Genomic DNA, 10,570 nt, shown 5'->3' on the forward strand with positions numbered 1-10,570 from the left:
ATGTTTGATACAGCACCATATATTATAGATCTATGGGCTCAGTGGGAGGGGCCAGTTTATGATGATGTCATGGGAGAACTTTCAGTACATTCTCAATCAGACAAGTGCAGCACAAAAACTACTGCAGAGAGAAACACAGAGTGGATCAAATGTGTCTTGTATTGGTTGGCTTGTTGACTGGTGTCCAATCAGACATGCACTCTCAGGTGTTACACATCAGTCAGTGCATGTTTCTGTGAATAATATACAGGTAATGAGACTGACATACAATAGACTTGTTTCATTCTGTTGGTGTTTTCCAGTATGCACTCTGCTCCACCCCGTTTCACCCCTTATACTGTACATGACAAGACATGTTCTAGACACAAAAGACCTCCTATGGGTCATCTGGATTATTGTAACTGTTGAATTATCAGCTGGACAAAATAAAACATTTTTCCTTTTAAAAACTTAAGGTACACTTGCATCAAATAATACATGTATTACAAAGACAAAGTATTACAGAGACATAATACACTTATAAGGGACATGCCCAGTGCAGTGGCAGAGGTTAATTAGAGGATATGGACTGACATATAAAAAAGGGCAACAATATAGCTATGCTATGTTTAAAAGGACATCAGTAACCAACAAAGGTCTGACATTTATAGGCCATGCTATTGCCACAACTAATAATACTACATTATTTAATGTTGGATGCCTAAGATGAAAACCAAGAGCCAAAAATGCAGGTTGTATGCTGTGGGGGAGAAACTTACAACATTATGGATTAATTTAACCTCTGGGCTAGGCTGGGTTGGGCTCAGTATCAGAGGCACTAGAGAGGGGAATATGATCCTTTACTGTTTGTCCAAACATCAAAAGAGAGCTGGTCTTAATAAGTTTAATTTCTCAAATAAAAATACGGTGTATCAAGCCACAATTTAATCGGCTTGATCTTATAACTCTGACTTGATTGTCTTCTTTAAAAGTCTGTTCGTGCTGCTCAAACTACTGTAAACAGCTAGACTGTAGCTTTTATTCTTGTTCAGACAGCCAATAGAGTCTCTCAGTTCAGTGTTCCCTCCTACTGTATAACGGCTACATATAAGTTTCATCAGAAAAGAGGTGCCCTGTTGTCAGACCCTCACACTATACAGTGCAGAAAGGATTGACATTACAATGAAGATCAGACATTGGACAATGCTTTTGTTTTATGCCAACTTCGGTAAGTAATAATTCAAAATGTGCCTCCTTTAAAAAAAATTTTCATGCCATAGTCTTTTGAATCGATTTAAATTGCATTTAGTATGAATATGAAAAGTATAATGAGATATACTGTCTCTATAATGGGTATAAATTAATTTTGATTCGTTTTATGTTTATCTTTTACAGTTTGTGCATTGACTATGGACATTGCTCAATCAGACCCTGGGATTTGTACTGAGATGAGAGGTACTGTGTCTCTCCCTTTTTTTGTCCATTAAAATAACATCAAATTGATCACAAATACAGTGTAGACATTGTTAATGGTGTAAATGGCTATTGTAGCTGGAAACGGCTGATTTTTTTATGGATTATCTACATAGGCGTACAGAGGCCCATTATCAGCAACCATCAGTCCTGTGTTCCAATGGCACATTGTGTTTGCTAATTCAAGTTTATCATTTTAAAAGTCTAATTGATCATTAGAAAACCCTTTTGCAATTGTGTTAGCACAGCTGAAAACTCTTGTGCTGATTAAAGAACCAATACAACTGGCCTTCTTGAGACTAGTTGAGTATCTGGAGCATCAGCAATTGTGGGTTCGATTACAGGCTCAAAATGTCCAGAAACAAATAACTTTCTTCTGAAACTTGTCAGTCTATTCTTGTTCTGAGAAATGAGGGCTATTCCATGTGAGAAATTGCCAAGAAACTGAAGATCTCGTACAACGCTGTGTACTACTCCCTTCACAGAACAGCGCAAACTGGCTCTAACCAGAATAGAAAGAGGAGTGGGAGGCCCCAGTGCACAACTGAGCAAGAGGACAAATACATTAGAGTGTCTAGTTTGAGAAACAAGCGCCTCACAGGTCCTCAACTGGCAGCTTCATTAAATAGTACCCGCAAAACACCAGTCTCAACGTCAACAGTGAAGAAGCGACTCCAGGATGCTGACCTTCTAGGCAGAGTTGATAAGAAAAAGCCATATCTCAGACAGACCATCTTAATCTTTTATTTTTATTGGCCAGTCTGAGATTTTGGTCCATTAAAATAACATCAAATTGATCAGAAATACAGTGTAGACATTGTTAATGGTGTAAATGGCTATTGTAGCTGGAAACGGCTGCTATTTAATGGAATATCTACACAGGCTTACAGAGGCCCATTTTCCGCAACCATCAGTCCTGTGATCCACTGGCACGTTGTGTTTGCTAATCCAAGTTCATCATTTTAAAAGGCTAATTGATCATTAGTAGACTTTTGAACGGTAGTGTACTACTGTGGTGCTGTGTTAGTGGGCAAAATCAAATTTGGAGAAGAACTGTTTTAATTGTCAAAGGTAACTTAACTTCCTTCCCTAATTTTGGATTTTCATTTTGCAGCATACAATTCAAAATCAACTTTACAATGTAAATAAACATAGCAGGAAAATACAATTTACAAACCATGATCTTACGCTGTCAATCTCTTCAGATTCAGTCCAACAACATGTCTGTGCTCCAGCAGACTGTGTCGGAGTCAGTCCAGCCAGGACACTCTGTGACTGAACTGTATAATACACACTGAGACCAGTGCAGGAGAACACAGTGTCTATTGGATCAGACATGGCCCAGGAGAATCCCATCCAGGAATAATTTACACCCATAGAGACAGGAGTGATCAGTGTGAGAAGAGCCCTGAGGCTTGGTGTCCTACATAGCAGTGCATTCAGAAAGTTTGCAGACCCCTTGACTTTTTCCACATTTTGTTACGTTACAGGCTTATTCTAATATAAATTATGTGTTTTTTTCACCTCATCAATCTACACACAATACTGCATAATGACAATGCAAAAACAGGCTTCTATAAATTTTTGCAAATGTATAATTTTTTATAAACTGAAATATCACATTTACATAATTATTCAGACCCAATACTCAGCACTTTGTTGAAGCACCTTTGGCAGCAATTACAGCCTTGAGTCTTCTTGGGTATGATGCTATAAGCTTGGCACACCTGTATTTGGGGAGTTTCTCCCGTTCTTCTCTGCAGGTCCTCTCAAGCTCTGTCAGATTGGATTGGAGTGTCGCTGCACAGCTATTTTCAGGTCTCTCCAGAGATGTTCAATTGGGCTCAAGTCTGGGCTCTGGCTGGGCCACTCAAGGACATTCCGAGACTTGTGTTGTCTTGGCTGTTGGAAGGTGAACCTTCGCCCCAGTCTGAGCTCCTGAGCGCTCTGGAGCAGGTTTTCATCAAGGATCTCTCTGTACTTTGCTCCGTTCATCTTTCCCTCGATCCTGACAAGACTCAGAGTCCATGCTGCTGAAAGACATCCCCACAGCATGATGCTGCCACCACCATGCTTCACCGTTGACCACAGGTGGACTGTAGAAACATCTCAAAGGATGATCAATTGAAACAGGATGAAACTGAGCTCAATTTCGAGACTCATAGCAAATAAGGTATTTCTAAAAACCTGTTTTCGCTTTGTCATTATGGGGTATTGTTTGTAGATTGATCAGGAAAATATTAATTTAATCCATTATTGAATAAGGCTGTCATGTAACAAAATGTGGAAAAGGGGAAGGGGTCTGAATACCTTCCAAATAAACTGTAGAACTTTATATAACTTTCAAGAGATAGTAGATCCACAACTTTAAGCCCAACATCACCAGTCTTTGTGTAAAAGTGTTTGAGAAGAAATAACAGAAAATCATTTTAAATTATATTCGTTTTTTACGTTTCAGACCTGTTGGGTGATCAGAGTCAGCTTATTTTCGTCATCATTCTATCTTGCCTGATAACTGCTGTGATTCTGAGTGTGGTTGTCAATTGTATCTTCTGTGTGAGAATGAAGAGGTTACAATGTGAACACTGTGCAGGTACAGTAAAAGTCTTCATACTAATGGTAATAGTAAGAAAAGTTATAGATCAAAAAGAAGGGTGAAGGCTAGCTCTCCTTTTACCACTTCCCTCTCTGGACATTGTTTTCATTTCACAAGCCTACTTCATTTTGAAGCAGAAAATATGACATACATAGTATGTTTCAAGTGTTTTGAATGTTTTATCATTTTTCTTTTAGCGGGGACCCCTTCTCAGCATAGCCAGTATGGGAAGCCTCATGTCAACACGTCAGACCAACAGGTTAGCAGAATGACACTGGATACGAGTATCAAAACAAAATATTACAGTATTACATTTGACCTGGAGTCTGAATTGAGTGAGTCTGTGTTTCATCCTCATAGCTCCACAGTGACGATGATGGCTTGAACTACTCTGCCCTGAAGTTCACTGACAAGAACAGTACCAAGCCCAGGAGACAGAGGAGAGAACAGAGAGAGGAAGAAACCATCTACTCTGATGTGTCACATAGACAGGATGTGGTAGTCCTCCAATCGGCATCACAGGTGGCACCTTAATTGGGGAGGACGGGCTCATAGTATTTGCTGGAACGGAATAAATGAAATGGGATTGAACGCATCAAACACATTGATACAATTCCTAATCCATTCTAGCCATTGTTGTGAGCCGTCCTCCCCTAAGCAGCCTCCTGTGATCAGCATCATTCTAGGTTAAGCCCCACCCCTCCTCTGAACTCTACTTTGAGCTTGACTGTGTCCTTGTGACCTGGCTATTTGTACATTTCTCATGTACTGTATGTTGCCATTGCAGGGGCCTAGCTTTGGCTAATATACACTACCAGTCAAAAGTTTGGACACATCTACTCATTCAAGGAATATATCCCTATTTGGTAAAAGACCAAGTCCATATCATGGCAAGAACAGCTCAAATAAGCAAAGAGAAACGACAGTCCATCATTAATTTAAGACATGAAGGTCAGTCAATACCGAACATTTCAAGGACTTTGAAAGTTTTTTCATGTGCAGTCGCAAAAACCATCAAGCGCTACGATGAAACTGGAATCTCATGAGGACCGCCACAGGAATGGAAGACCCAGAGTTACCTCTGCAGCAGAGGATAAGTTCATTAGAGTTACCAGCCTGAGAAATTGCAGCCCAAATAAATGCTTCACAGAGTTCAAGTCACAGATACATCTCAACATCAACTGTTCAGAGGGGACTGTGTGAATCAGGCATTCATGGTCGAATTGCTGCAAAGAAACCACTACTAAAGGACACCAATAATAAGAAGAGACCAGCTTGGACCAAGAAACACGAGCAATGGACATTAGACCGGTGGAAATGTGTCCTTTGGTCTGGAGTCCAAATTGGATATTTCTGGTTCCAACCACTGTGTCTTTGTGAGACGCTGTGTGGGTGAACGGATGATCTCCGCATGTGTATTTCCCACCTTAAATAATTGAGGAGGAGGTGTTATGGTGTGGGGGTGCTTTGCTGGTGACACTGTCTGTGATTTATTTAGAATTCAAGGCACACTTAACCATCATGGCTACCACAGCATTCTGCAGCGTTACGCCATGCCATCTGGTTTGGGCTATCATTTGTTTTTCAACAGGACAATGACCCAACACACCATCAGGCTGTGTAAGGGCTACTTTACCAAGAAGGAGAGTGATGGAGTGCTGCATCAGATGACCTGGCCTCCACAATCCCCCGACATCAACCCAATTGAGATGGTTTGGGATGAGTCGGTAGAGTGAAGGAAAAGCATTCAACAAGTGCTCAACATATGTGGGAACTCCTTCAAGACTGTTGGAATAGCATTTATGCTTCATATAGGTAGCTGGAGTAATTTAGTAATTGTGGATGAAGTATGTATCTCTCTCTCTTTATTTTATAATCTGAACGTGGACACAGAGAATTGTACAAAGCTGTCATCAAGGCAAAGGGTGGCTATTTGAAGAATCTCAAATATAAAATATGTTTTGATTTGTTTAACACTTTTTTGGTTACTACATGATTCCATGTGTGTTATTTCGTAGTTTTGATGTCTTTACTATTATTCTACAATGTAGAAAATAGTAAAACATTAAGAAAAACCCTTGAATGAGTAGGTGTTCTAAAACTTTTGACTGGTTTTGTACATACAAAATCACTCGGGTGCAGAGCATAATTTTCCACAAAATGTGAAAGCTGATACTAGGATGGTTTCAGAAGTCTCAAATCCTCACCAATAGTGGCTTAGGTTGACAGACTGGATACATTTGTTTTTGTAGAAGTGTACAACAAAATGTACATAATGATTTTGCAAATGTCTGAACTCTTCTTTTTCATGATAATACTTGTGACATAACTACTAATACTCTGTAACCTGCCTTTATGCTTGTATGATATTTCAATAAACATGTTTTTTTTGTTTTTTTTGTACAACTTATTTTCACCCGGTATCAAAGGATCACATCTTTATTTTGTAAAAAAGGTGCCAACCTCACCAGAATTCATTTCCTCCTGAAAGCTTGAACTGCCTTCTACAGACATGAAGTGAGAAATACAATGTAGACCCCCAATGCATCACAAAGAGTACATAATGTGCCACTAGATGTGCCATTAGTCTCAGTCACAGACCCAAATTATGAAAAAATACAAACCAGTAACTCTGATTTTATAGTGTTTTAAGACATATGTGGAAGTAGCCTGCCATCATCCCAAATGTAAAGAAATACAAACCAATAGCTCTAACTTTATCATATTTTAAGCAGGGGTTGGAACTTAAATTATTTCCCAATCATTTCGTTGAGAACAAACAATTTTTTGTTTTTGTTCAGTTCCTCTGTTCCGGAAGAGCAAAATAGAGTTCTGAACAGGATCGAACCAATAAAAAGTAACTGTTTATATTGTTCCTTTCTGTTCCTTTTTAAACATCTGAAATCATTATTTTTTAAACATTTTGCTCAACATTAATACATTACCTCAGTGTGGATAGAGCAGCTTGCTATGGAGTGGGCAAAGTATTTACATACATTGGACAGACAAGTCTAGGGCGCGAGATGCGACTGAAAGTTTGCTGGTGGGGAGAGAAAGAGAGAGGATGGAGGATGAGGCTTGGCTTGAAGCGCTGGGCATCTTGTTGATATGACATGCATTATCTGAATTAGGCCCACAGAATTATACCTTTCGGAGGACCGGTTTCTATGAAGGAACTTTTAATGTCTTTGAACTTCAGAGAGTTGGCTTAACGTTGGACCAAAACTAGCTAGCTAGCTAACAAGCTTGTGTGTGCAGAGCAGCACCAGAATTGAAAAAAAAAAAAACATGTCGTACCATTTTGTAGTTACTAAATCGAAAGTGAAACATGATAACTATGAATTGAGCTTGTAACATCAGTAGTAGGATAGTTGACTATGCTTCGGAGGGGAGGGGCAGGTAGCCTACACACACACAGTGCGTTTTTTTCTGAGACTGGAAGAAAAGGCCCAGAACATAAAAATAAAGTTATTAACCAGTTCCCATGCTTTTAAAATAAAGGTTCTGTTCTGGAACAGTATAGATAATGTTCGTTCCCGGTTACGTTTCTGTTCTTCGAAAAATTACGTTATTTTCCGGTTTTCGGATCTTTTCCCTGAACTGGTTCCAACCCCTGATTTTAAGACATTTCTGCCAGAAGTCAAACCAAAAGCTCTAACATTATAGTTTTTTAAGACAGAAAGCAAACCTTTATCATAGCATAAGCATTTTAGAGAGAAAATCCTAATTGATTCATCAATAAATACACATCTGCATGTAAGGTGAGACATTTTCTCAACCTCACTTCCTCTTCAAACAACCAATGGAGCCAACCTTAAAGTTGTGACTCCTGTGGTGCATGTAGATACAAATTTCCGCTGATGCTGTCACTTCACTTTGTCTCTTGACCCTCATAGTTGTTCTGTTACACCAGACCAGACGAGAGAGAAGAAGCTGAAGAATGTTCAGGTTGTGTCTAGTCCTGGTTATCATCAAAGCCTGTAAGTTTATCTCATTATATGATCTATGTTATGTCAGTTTTAAAGTTTTAAAAAAGGACAACCATATCTGCAACACTCCACTTAATAGTTTAAAGAGATCTGAATTTACAGCTATACTGTGTAAATGTGATGTATTCTCTTAATCAGATGATTAAGATCTTAATTTAACAAATGTTTAGGTAGAGCACTTGCTACAGTAATATTCTAGAGATTCAATGTGTTTATTGGCCTTCTTGTCAGGTTCAGGGACCAGAAGCATGTCTGTGCTCCAGCCGCCTGTGTCTGTCAGTCCAGCCAGGAGACTCTGTGACTCTGAACTGTACAATACACACTGAGACCTGTGCAGGAGAACACAGTGTCTATTGGTTCAGACATGGCTCAGGAGAATCCCGTCCTGACATAAAATGGACTTGTTTCATCCTGTAGTATAAGTGATTCCCCCATATACAGTGAGGGAAAAAAGTATTTGATCCCCTGCTGATTTTGTACATTTGCCCACTGACAAAGAAATGATCAGTCTATAATTTTAATGGTAGGTTTATTTGAACAGTGAGAGACAGAATAACAACAAAAAAATCCAGAAAAACGCATGTCAAAAATGTTATAAATTGATTTGCATTTTAATGAGGGAAATAGGTATTTGACCCCCTCTATTAGGCTTGGGTGGGGGACTCAGGTGCAGAGACGGACACGCGGACAAAGAGGGTGAATTATGATGTAGTTTATTCAGCGTGTTATGGTAGAGAGAAGCAGTACAGGGTGGAGTAGCTTCAGGCCGGGGTAGGAGCTGAGTAGGGTGGAGAGCCAGTAGTCCTGAGGGCTGGATGACGAGGATATCAGACAACAGAGCAGGTTGCGGCGTGGGAATGGCAGGCAGGCAGGCAGGCAGCAGGAACAGACGAGATCACAGGTAGTGTAGGAACGAACTGGCGCTGGAGAGGTGTCCAGCCCGGGTAGATAACTGCTGGTTGATTGTTGACAATAAGCTGCAGCTGGATGTAACTGATCTTGTGAGAGAATGGCCACGCCCCCTGACCTAGATCCTCTGACTGGACTGCACAGCAGGGGGAGACAGACACAAACAACACACACAGGGAAAAAGGGAAAGGAAAACCAGCAGGAACAGGACCAACAGTGCCGGACCGTAACAGTACCCCCCTCACACGGGCGCCACCCGGCGCTCCACCCGGCTTGTCAGGGTGGTCCCTATGGAAGTCAGCCACCAGCTGCGGATCCAGTATAAATCGTCGGGAATCCAGGACCTCTCCTCGGGACCGTATCCCTCCCAGTCCACCAGGTACTGAAACCCTCTACCATGCCTCCGGACGTCCAGCAGTCTCCGCACCGTGTAGGCTGGATGGTCGTACAATGTCTGTGAGTGGCGGGGGATCCACAGGCGGACACAAAGGGCTGGAGGAGACCAGCTTCAGCTGGGACACGTGAAATGTAGGATGGACTCTCATGGCCTGGGGAAGCTTCAACCGAACAGCCGAAGGGTTGATGATGGAGTCGATCTCGAAAGGACCCAAATACCGGGGCGACAGCTTACGGGAGTCAGTGCGCAGGGGATGTTGCTGGAGGAGAGCCAGACTCGCTGACCAGGCTGGAACTGGGGAGCGACTACCCTGTGCCTGTCCGCCACCCTCTTGTTACGCTCTGCTGTCCGTAGAAGAGCCTCACGGGTGTCCACCCACACCTTGCGGCAGCGACGAAGGTTATCCTGAACTGACGGGACGGCTAACTCCCTTTCCTGAGACGGGAACAATGGCGGTTGGTACCCCAAAGCCGCCTCAAATGGTGAGAGGCCGGTGGCAGATGAGGTGAGGGAATTGTGGGCATATTCGACCCACGGGAGATGTTTGGCCCAGGTGGACGGGTTCTGGGATGTCACACAGCGTGAGAGCAGCCTCCAGGTCCTGATTGGTCCTCTCAGTCTGGCCATTGGACTGGGGATGGAAACCTGATGAGAGACTGACAGTGGCACCCAGAGCCGAACAAAACTCCTTCCATACCCGAGAAATGAACTGTGGGCCTCTATCGGACACTATGTCCACAGGTATTCCATGGGGACGGAATACATGTAGGACAAAGAGGTCGGCTGTCTCACTGGCAGATGGTAATTTTGGTAATGCAACAAAATGGGCAGATTTAGAGAATCTGTCCACGATGGTGAGTATGGTGTCATTACCCTCAGACATAGGAAGTCCAGTGACGAAGTCCAAGCCCACGTGAGACCAAGGACGACTCGGGACTGGGAGAGGCCGCAGCAGGCCCGAAGGAGCCCTGTGGGAAGCCTTATTTTGGGCACAGATGGAACAGGCCGCCACGTACTCCCGGACGTCAGCCTCGGCGGATGGCCACCAAAAGTGCCTCTTCAGTAGCGACAGTGTACGGTTCATACCAGGGTGGCAGGAGAAGCGTGAGGTGTGGATCCAGTTGAGCACTTCCGGCCGCACGGCTGCGGGAACATAGAGAAGGTCGGGGGGCCATCGGCCGGTCAGGTTCCAACTCTTGTGCCGATCGGACGAGGGACTCGATTTCC

The sequence above is a fragment of the Coregonus clupeaformis genome, unplaced genomic scaffold (assembly GCF_020615455.1).
Source record: "Coregonus clupeaformis isolate EN_2021a unplaced genomic scaffold, ASM2061545v1 scaf0617, whole genome shotgun sequence".
Taxonomy (NCBI): domain Eukaryota; kingdom Metazoa; phylum Chordata; class Actinopteri; order Salmoniformes; family Salmonidae; genus Coregonus; species Coregonus clupeaformis.